Source organism: Misgurnus anguillicaudatus, chromosome 10 (assembly GCF_027580225.2).
Source record: "Misgurnus anguillicaudatus chromosome 10, ASM2758022v2, whole genome shotgun sequence".
NCBI classification, from domain to species: Eukaryota; Metazoa; Chordata; class Actinopteri; order Cypriniformes; family Cobitidae; genus Misgurnus; species Misgurnus anguillicaudatus.
Window position 1 is genome coordinate 21433478 of NC_073346.2, and position 17652 is coordinate 21451129.

Sequence of the window (17652 nt, forward strand, 5' to 3'; positions counted from 1 at the left end):
ATGGTTTTCCTCCCTGTTTAAAAATATCCAGCTGCACATTACAACATGCAAGCTGATTGAAAATCTCACGTCTGATCTTCGGTTACAAAAATAATGGGTCATATCAGGCCATACAACACCAAAAGAGAGATTTGCATTTTCCAAATAACAATATGACTTTGAGTGTTAAAGCTTTAATAAGGACAGACTGAAATTGAAGTCACTTTTGTGTTCCACATTAAATCAAACAGGTTTAAAATAATATGAAGAGTAAATGATGACAACTATTTTTTCAGTGCTAATCTTCCAATTACCTACAGTATACACATTAGTGATACAACACAACAACCCGAGCCATATTTAGTGTGTGCTTGTTTGTGGACTGCTGGGAAGACCTTGTTAACACCCCGTCTCATCTATAATGCAGACAAAGTTAATAAGAGAGCAACCTCACATGAGTGCATTGAGAAGTTTTGCATTATCTGTGCTGGGACAGTGTTTGTGACGTGCTTTCATTAAAGGTGTTTTGCATTCTATTGTGTCATGTGAGCAGTATATCGCACACACTTAGGTATGTAAGACACTGATCAAACACACATACATGCATGATTCTTTGAATTCAATCAGTGAGACACAGATAGACATAAAGATAGACAGAGAAATACACGTGTCTTCGATCACGTAGGAAAGAAAAATCAAAAAGTGATGAGTTATCAGACAAAATGGAGAAATGAGATTAAATTGACAGTTTGTCTTAAATCTCCGGAGAAAGATTTAGAAGAATTTTAACAATGTCTCAAAGTGTGCTTACAGTCTGCAACCTCAAACATTTCTTAGACAATTCTTCAAAATTCCAAATTATTATTATTATACCTAGAAATTCTTTAAAAACTTATTAATAACCAAACACAACACTGTTGCATTTTCTGTGCTATGAAACAGTATTTTTCCTTTAGAAAGACATCAGTGGCCTTTGCCAATGACAACAAAGGCAGGAAAAACAGCCATCCCACCTCCCTAAAACATTATCCGTCTTTCAGTGTGTATGTGGAACAATCGAACCCAATCTTTGTAGTTATGAGACACCTGTCTTTTATCACTCTGTTAACACACACACAAACAAACACACACACACAACACTTCCACTTGCCCTTCATACATCTATCACTTGCCAAAAAGTCAGCTATAAAGACATGAGAAATTCTAAATTACACAATAACACAGACAAAGCGTCCTGCTTCGTATCCACAGGGAAAACCTCTAAATTTGAAGGGCGGAAAGGACAACAATGCAGTGTCAACAAGGTTACTGGCTTATATGTAGGAAAGCCATTAAGGGGACAGAGATAATAAGGGGAGGATGTATCCCCTTAAATGGACAGAGGTTGGATAGAGAAGCGAGAGGGGCGGCGGGGTGTCGGGATAGGTCAGGTCAAGGACGGGTCTTTGGCCTAAGGAATCACCTCTTTATTGATCGCTTCACTGATTTAAGGTAACACTGCTGGAGGTTACACAGCAGAGATCATAGTTAAGACATCAAAGAAGCGACAAATAACACTCCTTGTTATGTATAGTATGCCCCTCCAGAAAGTATTTTTCATTCGTCATTTATGGTGTCACTACAGGGCAAATGTACTGTAATATGGGACATACTGTCATTATGTGCAAAAGTTGGTTCATATGATGCTGAAAAAACTTTAGAATTTATTAAAAGCTACAGTAAATATGGCAACACCCAGGTATTAATTGTAAATACACTTAAAAAGTTGAAGAACAGAGCAATGCGAAATCTCAGTGAGCCAGAGATTAGGATCACACAGCCATATCTGCATTACAGACATAACACGTCTCAACCTGTAGGAGACAGGAAGCAAAGATACGAGATTGTTTGTGTCAGGGGTATAGAGCTGTATAATTAATGAACAGATTGAGAAAAGTCTATAAACACAAAAAGGTTGCAATTTGACTCTTTCATACATGACGGGATGGGGAAAAACATCCTGCTGAAGACAGAGACATGACCACACATGGAATCTGAGTAACCATCTCAGACCGATACTCGCACACATAAATGGTTGTTTTAAATGTGTCACATCGGATGTGGAGTCACAGGTTCCTTAAGGCTACGGATCAGGTGTACTTTATAAAATCTCTTCCTGCACAAGCTGCCCTTCAGTAATGCTTTTATCAGTAAACACATGTGCATCTCTCTGTCTGAGGTCTGGGGCATTTTTAAAGGGTACTTCCACAGTGACAGCTTGGGACCATTCATATTTTTTTCTGACAGGGTGGTACACCCATAACCAACATATTTTCTTCCTCATTCACCATCTTGTGCTTATTTGTTCTCAGCCCATTTTCAGTGCATTCTGGGATTGCCTTCTGTATGAAATATACATGCAAACAATGTATCCTAGGGCACTGTTTCTCAACCCTGGTCCTCAAGGACTCCCTTGAGGCTGATGAGTTGGTTTAGGTGTTTTAAATAAGGAGACAACTAAAACTTTCTGGAAGGGGGTCCTTGAGGACCAGGGTTGAGAAACACTGTCCTAGGGGACAGCACTTTTTGGAACAGACTTCAGAAAGACAAAAAACAATTATTTAAATGTATTATCCTTTACTTTAACAATATTACACAAACAACACTGCTGAGATTTTGAACACCCACTTAAGTAACACAATGCTGACGTTCTGTCTTCTCATATCAAAGACATTGGAAGACAAGGACATGGTTCCACTATGAAGGTCAGCAGGCAACTTAGCACCCAGCTGAAAAGCTAATTCAACACTGCTGCAATAAAGACACAAACAAACAAAACCACCATCATACTGATGAACTTGAGATATAGTTGGTGAGCGCGAGTCAGCTTGAATGTAAAAAGGGCGGATGGGGTGGAGACTGGCCAGAATGTTCACAGTCTGCTGAGAAGCAGATAAAGACGAAGAGTGCGACCAAAACAAAGACATGAAGGTGGAAGAACCAGCATTGTATGATCAAAAAAAAAAGATTTTTATCAATAATTAGGGCAGGTGACAAATTATCATTTCAATCTGATTTCCAGCTGGACAGAGAAAGAGAAATGTAAGAGAGAATTTAAAGCCTCCATGTTAAACTATTGCTGAAGTTAAAACTATGGCTTCTAGTAGCGGGTGAGATCTGAGGTTAAAGGGAGGGAGAAAAAAAGTGAAAAAAAAAAATAATGAAATTGAACACAGGCTGCTCTGATGCCCCTGGCACAACATCCTCCTCTTCAAATGTTCTGGCAGGATGGACAGAAGCTTGTGCTTGTGGAGATAAGAAGAGAGATAGAGACATAGAGGAGGGTAGTGAACTGAAACCTTGGGTAAAAGAGTGATAAGAACAGGGGCTACTGTCTCCCAGAAAACTTAAATTCTGAAACAAAGACAGAAAGACAAAAACAGACGAGGTTTTGATCTCGTCTATGAAAATAAATCTATGAAACAAGATACATTTACATTATACTTTAAGAAAATGGACCCAAGCTGTCACTGGGCTGTCACCTATTTCATTGCTAAAACAAGGTTATTTTGTGCATTTGGTATAATACAATGTGTTTGCATGATTTCTGGTTCAAAAACATATTATTTTCCACATACCGTACATTTTTGTAGCTCCAGATTTCATTTGCTTCCTGAAACGCACTGATTCATATACAAAACTCATTTATTTGAAAAGCGATGTGTCTCTGATTGGTCAGCTAATTTGTACGTTGCGATTGGCCTGAATACCTCTGACGTCAGCAGGAAATGTTTGAAAGATTCGGTCACAATCTTTTTTCTGATAGTGAAAACTACATACATTATTAAGACTTATTTTCATGAATATCTCTTGAACTAAACATTTTGTTACAACCAAATCGCAATTTTGATTCTCAAATGATTTTATCTTGTTTTAAGCATATTTGCACTTAAAAACACACAGATTATGAAAATGATTTTAAGCTGTGTAACCTTAAGTATGAAATGCACATGTAACGATAACAAGGTCATACGCAGCCCAACTATGACAACTATTTGACAAACATGATAAGAACAAACATTAAAGGACTGCAGTGTATTCAAGCCTTTTCTTCTGAGTTGTGACTCATTGTCTGACCGGTGAAATATGTTACAAGCGCACGACTGACATGAAAAGACATGTCACACTGTATCCGCTTAAAATCATGGAAACACACACACCGGGTGGAGGTGATGGCAGCTGTCGGCAGTTTAAAGTCACAATAAAGCTGAAATGAAAAACTGTCATTTGTTGTAGAAAAATTTGAGTGCCCTCATAATCTTAAATCAAAAACATATATCTCTTCTCCTCCTCGAAAAAATCTTTCTTTATTTCTGGTCATATGGTATGGGAGGTGGGCGCGGTCCGGGAAAAGAACGTAGCAATTAGCAAATAGCAACATGACCCAACTTCAAACGATCCAATCAGTTGTCAATGGACAAGTCCAGTCCTAGCTTTATTCATTCCAGAAGCCGTTTCACTCAGACATACATCACCACAGGGAAAATAAGACAATCACTACTTCTGTTTTATGGTGACTTTAAGCTAGAATGAGAGTGTCAGTTCAACTTTTAGGGGACGTGCACACATAGACTGTAAACAAAGATGGACGTAGTGTCCGTAACGTCATCCATTGATTTCTGAAGATCGGTTTTGAAGCTTAAAGTAGGCGTTGCCTTCCGTCGCCATCTTGGCCACGCGTCATCGCGCATCACTCGCGGATATCCGAAAATGGGTAAAGAGGCGGGACGTTGGTGAAGCTGAGGTGTCTGGTTGCTGAAACCACGCCTGCCTAGATCGATTCTAGTGACCGCAGTGGCTGTTCACCCCTCACTCAAGTGGCTACACCTTTAATTATGCAGAACTTTAAAGGTCAATATAATTTAAATGGAGGACTTACACAAAAATTCACCCCCCTCACATTTGTCATGAAGGGCAAACTTGGCTATACAGATCAAAAACTAGTGAAATTCTCAGCTCGTCAATGTCAGTCACAACAACCAACCGGCGAATCGTACAACGACTGATAAACAAAGCAGAAGTATCACAACAACCAAAGCGATCACCTGAAGAAAGCTGGCAGTCGGCGTCCGCCTGACATTTTCAGCCGTGTTTAAAAGCTTTGGTGTGCACACACCTTTATTGCTAAATCTTTAAAGGGCTTTGGTGTTAAAACCCACCTGGAGAAGTATGCATGGCCTTAGGCTGTGTCCTAACTCTTGGGTAAGATGTGTATATTAGTGTGTTTGCTAAAGGTTCTGCAAGGCTTGGTGGCATAGGGTCTGTGTCCAGGCAGGTATAAAGAAACATAGTGACAAAAGAAAGAGGGAAAACAGCCATCTGTCATCTAAAATGGGGGTACGGCGAAAGAGGAGGGGGTGGGGTACGGGGGATAGTATCTGCATGTCAGTCACTCATCAGTCTTCACCATCAAAAGTTTTCCATGAGCGAAACGTTCCATGCTTGACAAATGAATGACACCGCAGGGTATCGTAGAGTCACGCTTTTAAAACGTGTTTCCATCTGAATGCGTGTGTGTGTGTGTGTGTGTGTGTGTGTGTGTGTGTGTGTGTGTGTGTGTGTGCGTGCATGCGTGCGAGCGCGTGTGTGTGTGTGTGTGTGTGTGTGTGTGTGGTAAGGGGCTTATTGTTACTGCCCCAGAGCAGTTTCACCCACTGCTCCACAAACATGAATACAAGACGCCAACTCTACCGTAACACATAGCACCGTGTGCATTTACAGTAGGGAGTTGATAAAAGCAGAGCAATGGGCAGAATAAGAGAAGTGGAACGAACGAGAATTAGACATAGAAAGAGAGGAAAACTGCAAGCAGACATGCCAGTGAGCATGTGTAAGCTGATCCGTAGGGCAGCGTGTCCAGCTGTCTCTCTGTCAATCTGTCCAGAGCAACACTGTACACCGTCATTCCCACAGAGATCGGTGACTACTCTTTAAAGCCTAAACCTTGCAAAATGAAGTTAAGATTTATGCATAAACCAAGACAAAAATAAAAGTGATCTATAAACAGTACAACCAATCCTAATAAGTTCATTATAGTTAGTGTTCATATAGCTCAATTGGTAGAGCAACATGTTAGCAACGCAAAGGTCATGGGTTAAATCGCAAGGAACATACATACCAATAAAAGAAATGTATAGACCTGTCAAATGCCTAAATGTAATTAACAAATTAAATTGAACATTACATTTTTATTCATGGCATTCAGCTTACGAATTTGCAAATGAATGAATTTGTACCTAGTCAAATTTCAGTATAGGAAACCATGACAAATGTTTAAAGGAACCTCAACCCAGTTGCCCAGCACTTGCAGGAAGCAGATGGACATAGAAGCTGGAATTCTATGGAGGGTGAGGGCAGATCATGGTGTAGAGGAGGTTGACTTTGACATTGATTACACCACCCTACGTGTTGGAAACGGAATGGTGTGGAGGGTGCCAGGACATGATGCTGGCTGACGCCACCTGGCCATGTAGCAGAGATGGCATGGTTGACATTGGTTGGCAATGTGGCCCTCCCCATAGAAGCACCAACAGGCAACCCCCATCTTTCCCCACCCTCTTTGGTTCTCTCTTATTCATACACTCTGATCCACGGCAGATCCAATCACCATCTGGTACTGTTATGCTGGGACCTCCTAGGCATTCCACTTCCTATTTTTAAATACAGTTAAATTCAAATTCCTATCTTTTTTAAGTCCCTGTTTGATAGTGATCCCCCCACGTATACACACTTAAAAAGTTAACACACTCATGTTAACACACAAACACATCGGAATGTTAGTTCTGTCAATAATAAACACATTCTGCACACACAAACTAATCCTAAGAATTCAAAGTGACCTGTGAACTGCATTTACCCACGATCCTCTCCTGCTTTACAATGCCTCCACCTGCAATATGCTCCCCAATCTGTCCCACTCCATCATTATTTTCTCCCAATCCAGTCTTTCTTTCCTTCTCTTGTTCCTCCTCATCTTCGTGTGCCCTCTCGCTGTGTCTAATCACTCAGCATTAATACCTGCATTCCGGCAGCCTGAGGAATGTCTTAACAATGTAGCCCTGTCTTTAAACCGCTGCACAGGTACAAGAGGATGTGTGTCTGCTCACGTGCGGCTGCATGTTTCTATGCCTGTGTGTGCGTAAGACAGAAAGTGAAAAGATTCAAATGAATTGAATGGGTCGGAAAAAGATTTAAAAAGTCACAGAGTGCACTTACTAAATACATAAACAAACATGAAATACTGATTTACATTGATTTTATTGTTATATAACGCCAATAGAGTTTTTTCTTCAGAATGAAATGCATTGTTCTTCCTATGGTGTTTTCGAGTCGATCAGAATAACACTCGCGGATATAAGTGCTTTTTTTCGTGTTTTTTAAGTGCTATTATGTTGCGCGGGGCTAACCATAAGGCGAATTCTGGCATGTTTGGTATCGTTGGACTCGGCTACTACTCAGGACTCCAAGGAAACAAGTCCCGTGAGAATATGTCAATCACAGCCAAAGTTATAAGCGTGTAAAACATTTGTCTTACCACTAGGAGACCCTGCAACGAAACTGGGCATGCCTCCTCAGTTCCTGAATGGCATCACAAATACCAACTTTCGTGTCAATAGGCTTAAGTTTGGCGAAGATACAGCCTCAAATCCGTTTTAGCGCTCTACGTAAAATTTGTTGACGCGGTTTACGGAAATGTATATATTTGGTACCAGTTGTACCAAAGCTGAGGTACTTATGTACTCTTAAAAGTGTACTTTTTTAAAGGGTACCGCCCCAGTGACAGCTTTTGTACCTTTTCCTGAGAGTGCAGAGACAATTAGCAAACAATTTTTTAAGATATCTTACTGTATATTTGGAAAAAAGGGAATTTTCTCAACAGAAACAGAGACGTTAACAAAGCAAGTCACAATAGACAAAGGGCAAAGGAAAGAGCACAGTGTGAGAAAGTTGCCTTAAGCTCAGTGAGGTACAGTAACCACTGTTTCACACAACCACTGTTTCAAAGAGAATGAGAAAGGGGGTCTCCAGATCTTACATCTGAACCAGAGTGGATCATTTTAATGAACATGTGTCCTCTGTACTCTCTCCACCAGCCCTCCCCGGTGCACTAGTCAATATGCGCCCATACGCCCACTCCTACTCCCACTTTGACTGTTAATTGACTAGGGAATTGTGCGTGCTTGTCGCTATGGTTACTTGGCAGGGAACGGGGGTTAGACTGACCTCCATCTCAAAAATGTTCATCCGAGGTGTGGGGAGCGACAGCCGTCACTGCCCTCGCCCAACGGGCGTTCCACACCCCATACGGCAAGCCAGGTTGTCCAAAGACACCAACAAACCCCTACAAACATATGCCTAACAGATTCAGTCTACCAATGTGTGTCTGTCTCATCCCAAAATGACTGTCTAATTAAGTCAGTCTTAAAGCCCTGTGTGTTTTAGTGCAGAACCATTTCGTAAGCTTTGCTTTCTAATGAACTAAACTAATCCACCATAAGCCAAATGCCATAGTTGTCTGTATAATTGTCATTTAAGAGCAATTCGTGATTTTGCTGGGAATTGAAAGCAAACAAGAATTTATTGGTCTAATGAAAGCTTAATTTGATTGCACCGATCCCATTTCCTTTGATTACACATAATATCATCATCTGGATTTTCATTTGTGCTAAATTTTAGTCAGCTTGGCTCTCATATTCTAGCTATGGGGAAATATCTTACCCATTGAAGCAGGTGCATAACGCAAATGACATCTATATCCTCTGTGATTTGAACTAAAAACTAAAATAACTTCCAAAACTGATTTCTGGCCATTAATAACCTTTCATTTCAGAGCAAATATATGGTTACAACCTATAAGAAATAACAAGGTAGGAAACTTGAAACTCAATAGGGAATTTAGCCACAGCTGTCAGTCACATGCTGGTATACTGTACAGGGAAATCACTGATTGGATGAGATTATACTGGAGTTAAACCATTGTGAGTTTAAGCCCCGCAGGCCTGAATATGATTATCAAGCTAAGTGTCAATCAGGAGGCCACCAGAATTCGAGTTGGCACCGAGATCCTCGTAGTCCGTCCGACCACCTTCCAGATTAACTATCAGCTTGGGACACTCATTAACCAAAAAACGCTACGCCAGCTAATCTAAATCACAGGAATGAGGGGTTTTAGATGTGGAAGAGGAGGAGGGAAAGGGTGAGGAAAAGTGCAAAATCTGTTTTTTATCTAAACTGGTCAATTTTAAAGTCATGTTCATACAGGTTTAAGCAAAGTGAGCACTGAGCAGGTTCCGAGAGCTGACGTTAGATGAAATGAAAGGTGCTGTTCTCCCGCAGGTAAACATGTGCATCCTGAATGAAATGTGATCTGTCACCCAATCCCAGTCTGAATACGGGGAACCCCCAATCTCAAAGCCCTACTAAAGTGTCCATAAGCCTGCTGGTTATCTAATGTCGAGTCCATTTTATAAACAGGTTTATTTATAGAGAAACATGTCATGATTTTTGCAGTAGTTCTTGATGTAATGCGCCCCAGACCCACACACGCACTCACTAATGGACTCATTTAATTTGTTTTCCTCTGCTCAGCAGAACTCTCATTGCTTTCCTCCCTACGAGGACATTTTAAATCACCAGTGGGCCCTGCAGTGCTCCATGGGTCAAGCGCTGTTAAAGCAACAATGCGGCTCGTCAAGCAGTGACCGTTTCGCTGAAGAGGTTAACAATGGTCGGCTAACCATTAACCAGATTAAAAAAACGGCAACATAGTCCCGATACAAAAAAATGTGTCCTTCATGGCACATGCTATGTAAATAGAGCATGAAAGATTGAAAAGGAGACTTTAGATGATAAATAACAGCCAGCACACTGAATACCTTGTTTGTCTTAGTTAAATATCCAAAATAAAACATTAAATTGTAGATCCTGCGTACACATAAGGACACTTAAGACTAAACAGTAACCAAACTTATCCAATAAAATAACTTTTTTGTATTTTTACAATTGCAATATTTGCTGGAGATTTTGTGTGCACCCAACACAAGATTGTGCAAAAGATCAAAAGATTAGGGTTACTTTAATGTGTATGTGTGTGATTGTGTAATGGGAACACATCTTAAAGGGTCTCTGGAGTGTGGGGTATTGAATACCTGAGCCTAGGGGTGTGTTCTACTAACCAAACGCCCGTAAGCTAAGGGTTATAAAAGCTTTTTTCTCCCCTGTGTCAGTATACTTTTCTCTAGGGAATGTTTGCCAGCTGATAATACAAGGACAACAAGCCGAGTCTGTGTGAGGAAGAGGATGTTTGAAGAGTCCTTAAACAAGCAGTGTTTTAACAATTCTGTGTTTTGAGGTAAATCTTGCACATTTTAAAACAGTTTCTGTGGAGTCTAACTGTGAGATGACGCAAATGAAAGAGATCTTTTAAACATTGCTGAGCAGAATCAAACCCGCGTAATTCATACTGGTCTATAAACGATTTCAGCAGTAACAACATAAACAAACCAAGCGGCTGTCGTGGTCCGCACGTAACTTCCGGTAAACTCTGCTAAGAATAAATAATAAGAAAGTTCTTTAAACATAGTTTATTTATATAACAAGCAAAAAAAACAACACAGATTACCTAGGAAACCAAAACATTTGTTATTTTCGACAAAGAGATCAGTTTAGCAACTAGTCAGACCATTAAAAAAACGAAACCGGAAGTAAAGTTCGGATACAGACATGTATCGCGTCAGTGCATGTGCATCCGATGAAACTATCTATAGTGGTTTTTCAGCAGGGTGGAAAGCAGTCTGTGATGTAGTAAGGAATACATGATATATATTTATTATTTGCAAAGCACGTTTTATGCTGGTGATATATAAATGAAGCGGCATTGTAAAAATACTGATTGAAGTGAAATCAAACTTTGATGCTCTCAATCTCACAATGAGATTATGAGACTTTAACCTGGATGCCGCAGACAGGACCACAAAGGTTTAAATGTTTTGAATTTGATGTGCAACAATGGCTGACAATTCCAGGAAAAAAGGGCAAAAAATAAAAATATTATTATGCTATATCATCATCCAGTCCTAGCATATAATCAAACCAACAATCTAGTGCAGTGGTTCCCAACCTTTTTCACTTCAAGGCCCCCTAGTTGCCCACAACAATATTTGAAGCCCCCCATTCACTAATTTTTTTCCCAAATAAAATTAACTAGAGCTTACAATAACTAGACAGATTCACTACTAAAATGGCCAAAAAAAGAAACATCTACCATATTTTTCAGTCTATAAGCCGCGTTTTTTCATAACTTGGCTTGTGCTGCGTCTTATAGTCAGGTGCGCCTTGTAAGTCAGTATGAATTAAATTTGACATTTATGAGGCAAGAGACAACATTACCATCTACAGCCGCGAGAGTTCGCCATATGCTGCTTCTTTATTTATGTAATACAATGAATTCAGTAATGTGGAATGATGAGTATGCAAACTTAAGTAGTTGGCTTGTTCAGTTAATTTAGCCTATTAAACCTTCCAAGTAAGTTCTGTATGCTATGATTTATCGTTTAAATAACTGAAAATATTACTTTTAACATACAGACATCTATTCAGCCTGCTGTTCTGTATGCTATTGTTTAGTTGAATAACTTGCCTTTCCAGAATAAATGTCTGTTCTTCGGCTTGGATTTTGTGAAATAATTTCCTAAATAAACGCGACGTATGGTCCTCTGTGACTTATATATGTTATTTCATCTTAATGGCGCATTTTTGACTGGTGCGGCTTATAGTCCAGAAAGTACGGTAGATTCTTGCTTGTTTTAGCTTATTTTGATGCTTGTTTTGTCCATTTTTTTATATTTTAGGTCATCTTGAGGCCCCCTTGGAAATCTGCCCCGGCCCCCTTGTTGGAAAACGCAGATCTAGTGTATGACAAAAAACAAGATGTAAAACTACCAAGCTTTTCTCGTAAGCAAAATCCCCAAACACTGTTAGGATAAACAAATCAATTCAGTACTACTAATGTCCATTTCTGGATCGATAAGAGTCTAATAGATGCTGCGATGTACTACAGGATGGGCAATAATACATCATGACCTAAGTTCTTTGCTAAAAAGGGATATTTTCCCCAAAAGGAAACCCATCAGCGCTGAATCCATTAGGAATGCCTGAGAGAGGCTTCAGGATTTGCATTGGCCAATCACCCTGCTGATCTCTACAGCTAAATGGATCAGTCGCACTTAACCCTGTCTCCCCAAAGAGCCCATGAGGTTTCCATTCTCGCTACCATCAGCCCCACATTCAAGGATGTGCTTCAAAGCACTACCCCAACACACACACACAACAATGCACTTTTCAGTGTCCCTTATATCCTTTTGTACCCCCCGCTTTAGTATCAAACCACTTCAATATCCTTTACAGCCAACACACACAACTTCCTTACACACTGTTGTGTTTGTCTGTGTATGCCAGTAATAACTGCCTTGGAGAAATGAAAGAGCAGCGGGTCTACCTGCATCCTCTTTCTCAGCCCTGCCCGAATGCTTTGTAGTGTTTGATGGCTGGAGGACTGGGCAGGGTCCAGATTTCATGAAAGACCCAAGGGTTGGTGAGGGGCCGAGGTGCAGACGGAAGGGGAGAGAAGAGACGGCGGGGTTTTCTTTTCTCTTCTAAAGTCGTGACTCTATCAGCAGTGGTGGTGGTGATAAATTGCGAAAAGTGAAAAGTCTGCATGAATTTACTGCCACCCCACGTCCACATACACACGTCTGCCCTCAGTGTCAACCTCTCTGTGTGTACGAAAGCTAGATATCTATGCGGACACGCACAATAGCTGCATGTTAAATGGAGACAACCGTAAATCACCACAAAACATCAATAGTCACCCACTGATCTTCAAACAAAAACCTCCATCATTACTGAAAACAATGAGAGAAACTAATAATCATAGGGGCATTGAAAGAACTGAGACAAAGCTCATCCAGTGCATATAAACTATGTGTGTATGTTGTGTCTGGGTTTATAACATCTGCAGCAGTGTCTCAACTGAACCAACAAGGGGGTCGTCCTTCACAAGAGGTAATAAACCAGATTCAAAGAGAGGCTTTTTATAGTTTACTATATTTGTTGAACCTATAAAAAAGATGTGATGTCAAGACTAGATTTTGTTTCTAAAAAACTTCACAGGTCCTTCTCGAGAAAGTCAGAACTGTTAAAACATGCAAGACATAAACATTTTATTCATTGGAAATAAAGCTACTTGGCAAGCCTATTTTTGATTTAGTTATATCCTAGTCATTGTAATAATGCTGAATGACATCTAGCATACAGGGAAGTTAAAAGAAACCTATTTTACCTTAGGAAGGAACCTTGAGGCTCACTGATGGGGTTTATAAGATAAAAACGGCTTGGGAAACACTGGCTTAGATGATATTAATGCCAGACTGCTTTGTTTCTCTCTTTCTGAGCTCACATCAAGCTGTAGTGCAGCATGTGGTTGTTGCCGCTTTGTTGCCAGCGAGCTCTCTTCAAACGCCTGCCAGCACGACTGCCGCCATTGGGCCTAAGCTTCCAAAAACAAGCTTTCGTAATGGGCTTTCCAAACAATTAAAGCAAGCCAAGCGCTTTTTGATCATCGTTTCAGGCGTTTAAAGAATCACTAAAGCTGGCTCTGTTTTTGGTGTTAAATGTAATAGATATGTCATATTATTCAAGCTACAGTTATATTTACAAACAGTCTGTTAAACCACCAAAATCTGAACTATGCATAAAATGTGCCTTATGGTAAACCCCAAAGTGTCATATTGGTTTGGATTAAAACCAGTGTTGTGGTTGCACGAGCAGTTTTTTGGCAACCTGTGTGTCCATCTGTGCCGAATGAGAGATAGCAAAAAAGAGAGAGAGAGAATCTGGGGGGTGGCTTGAAGAGTCAGGGGGCGAGATGTAACCTGTCCCCTGCTGAATGCCTCTCATTCCAAGCAGTAACTCCCCCCACAGGCATGAATCACAAGGCTTATGCGAATCTGGGTCCCACAACAATAAGCTGCCTCACACACCACCACCATCCCCAACCAAATGAGTACCTTGGGTTGGTAAAGTTGCACAATGTGTAAAGTGAGTTGCAGTAGCCACTGAGCTGTACGTGTTACCGTAAATGGGTGTGCGTGTCTAGCTGCAGGTGCACGCGCTGTCATAAAGAAATGCATACGTGTGTGAGATGGATATCTACGTGAGTTTTGAGCTCGGAAAATCCACCTCAGAGACACAAGTTTGGCTTTTATCTGCGGGCACAAAGAGCAGGTTTTAATTTGAAGCTTCCTAATACCATAATAATTACAGTTGGCAGCAGGAGGTGATGTGTGTGCGTGCTGGCGTTTGATGCCGCGGAGTTAGGGGAGGCGAAATTTAAGCAAGGAAATGAGCTGGGGAAATAAGCCAGTGATAGACAAAGGAGGGAAGCGCAGTGTTTTTGCACAGCTCTTTAAACTCGGTTGACAAGCTGTCTCAACGATTCTTTCCGCCACTTTCTAACAACCTACTGTGATCAAGCGCATGAAGCCACACACACCTCACTGAGGTGCACGGTGATACCACCTAGGGATACACACTATTGGGAACCCCCCAAAAAAGCAAAAAATACAGTCTAAATGCCACCTGAATAGAGTATTGCTTTGTGACTGAGAGTAATGGTGGCTAAAGTAACAAGGTCAGGTGAACTAAATATGAGACTGGCCAAGAACCATTTTATATGCTAATCACCGAGCCTTCCGTTATGGAATAGATAGGATAAATTATAAGAAACCAGCAGCAGAAGCCGGTGCCCCTCTGGGCTGGCAGAGGAACGCAACAAATTGAAATGAATGGGCACGGGTCCAACAGCTTCCATTTGGCAGTTAAACACTACAGCGATGAAACCACTAGAAATGTTAAAACAGGTTTTCCCGTGGATGCATTTTCTGCTCTAAATTTAAAGGAAATGGTATTTTTAACCCCACCAAGTTCATGAAATCGTGGGTCATGTGGTATGATTTGCATGTGGTATGAGTCTGGCCACAAAAGTGAGTATGTGATCAAACGACATACTGTCTCAGCTCATGCAAAGCATTGCAAAAAAAAAAAAAACAGTTGCTTACTAAACAGTTAAGAAAACATAAATACACTTAAATACATAGGCTCACATGAGGTTTTAAAAGATACAGAGGCATCACATATTGATTAAATACTTCATCTATTTGTTGCTCCACACATACAGCCAAAGGGCACTGTGCGAGTGTGCGCATTTCTCTCAAAGTATAGGGCGCTGACTGAGGGATAACATACGTGGGTAAAAAAGGCAGTAGATATCTGCACCAGAAAGAAGGTGCTAGAAAAGGCAGATACACTTGATATGATTGGGGAGTGAGAGAGCCTCAAGAGCAGATAAGATAAAAGCAGGTACCTCTGAGATGGAGAGGAATGCCTGCCTGGAAGGGGTTTTGGATTTGAAGGGGGTTTGGGGGAGTTGGACTGGTGCAGCTGCCCATAAATCGCTTTTATTTGCCACATTCAAATAATTAGTCATAAATTGATGTTTTGAGACATATGTGAAACAAATTTTGCAATTTGCAATTAAACGCATGTTCAACAGTTCATTAACTTGACTTGCTAAACGAATGTCGTTTAGCAAAGCGGCTTCGGCTGTGCGGTTTACCAAAGTGCTAATAAATTAACCCATTCATTTTTATATGTTAGAAGTTTTAATTGTAAAAACGGTGAGCAGAAGGTCTGTAGCGGGTTGTTGCGCATTTAAGGTGAGATTAAAGGAAGCGCGTCTATCCGGCGACAGTCGCGCAACGACGACACCTCCGCTCTCGAGCGCAGCGGAGCGACGACTCAAACCCAAGACTTGTCCGAGTTGTTAACCCTTGAACCATTCCCTGATTTAAACAATGCGCAAACTTTCAAAGACCACCAACAGCCACAAAAATGATCACAATCTCGTTACTTTGAGGAAGTGTCTCTTTTAACGACAGACGTGAAGCCCGTGAACTTGTGTGGGATAAGTAAAAACCGTTAAAAACAGTCTACACACTTGCGCTCTTGTTTCTTCCGCACAAGGTTTTAAGGAACAGGTTGTTGAGGCAAAACATCAGAAAAAACAATCATGCAAATGTATCCATTTCAGAAATGTAATCTGCGTCCAAACATTCAAAAGCACAATCATTAATCAATAAGTGCATTTTTTTAACACAAATGCGCCTTAATTGAGCCGCAGCGAGGCAAACTTGCTTAGGCGCTTTTTTTGTAAAATGACTCGTGTTTGAATCGTTCTTACCTTGCAGTGTTAAAGCAAGTAAGGTCCAAAACCTGCAGCGTCCCAACATCGTTCTTTCCATAGTTGCTTTATTTCGAGTAGCGTCGCTTTAATATTTTTGCGATGTCTCGTCAGTCCGTCGCAGGTCTGTACAACTCCTTCACTCTCTGCTGTCTGCCTTACTCACTCTCTCACACACACTCAGTAGTGCGCACCCCTGTTCTTTTTACTGCAAGAAATCTGATGCGGATGGTGACTTGGTTGATATGTAGTCTACAAAAGGTGACCAACCGCCCCTCCCTCTCCCTTCCCAAAAAAGTGCTGCTAGAATGAGTGCAAACGGACGAGAGTTTTTACGTTGTCTGAAACGCACGTTTTAATTTTTACTTCAAAAATGAATGATTATGCGCAAAGAACAAGATTAAACCTAAGGGGTGTCTTTGTATAATTTCTAAATCTTAAAAAAAAACTTTCACAATTCATCTGCAGATCCTTTCATTCAAAGCAACTTACAATGCATTCGAGTTATAGGTTTAGTAAAATGTGCTGACTGCTCAGTGGAGCTATATGGGTTTTACACAATAGTAGTAGTCTAATGGTATTAAAATATTCTGTAAATGCCCCACGCAAGTGTAGTAGGCTACTTACTTGTATGTCTAAATTTGTGTTGTTTTTTTCTGTGACTAAAGAGGAGTTTCTAATTCAGGCAGGGATGTGATAATCTCACCCCGGCCACTCATTTAGATCATGCATCTCTGTGTCCTATTGGTAATAATAGTTTCTCAGATACACACAAGGTTTCAAACAGACATTTAGAGGATAGTGATAGCAAATGAACTGCTTTATTTTTCTCAGGGCTAAGGTGGGGTACGTGATAAGAAGGAAGGGTGTGGGAAATTAAGAAGCAAAGAAGTAAAGAAAGAATGTGTGAAAGAGAGAGAGAGAGAGGACGGGAGGCGGGGCATAAAGAGAGAGAGAGAGATGGATGGATTGATACAGTATGATGTTCAGATGTGTCATAACTGTTACTTTGTGCTATTCTTGCGTCATGACACCACAGCAAAGCATTAAAATGCTCACCTCATAACAATAGCAGTGACTCTTAGCACTTCAAATTCTATATAGACCCTGCACAGGCATTTCATCCTCACATTTAAAGGTAAGGGGAAATTACAGATTCCTGAAGAATGGAATGATTTGGAATGATTGGAGTTAAAGGTGCAGTGTGTACATTTTAGCGTCATCTAGTGGTGAGGTTGCGAATAGCAACCAACAGCTCAGTCCACTGCTCACCCCTCACTTTTGAAATGCATAGAGAAGCTACGATAGCCACCACAGAAAAACATGTCATTGTCGGA

General features: G+C 40.7%; 1 protein-coding gene across 1 annotated transcript in view; it reads right to left on the reverse strand.

The window, feature by feature from the left end:
* Positions 1–16580, reverse strand: part of LOC141367253 (uncharacterized) — a 44378-nt gene extending 27798 nt beyond the window's left edge. Inside the window, exon 1 of the mRNA XM_073872101.1 lies at positions 16316–16580. The gene's annotated coding sequence lies outside the window, so the exon portion shown is untranslated. The remainder of the gene's footprint in view (positions 1–16315) is intronic.
* Positions 16581–17652: the final 1072 nt, after the last annotated feature.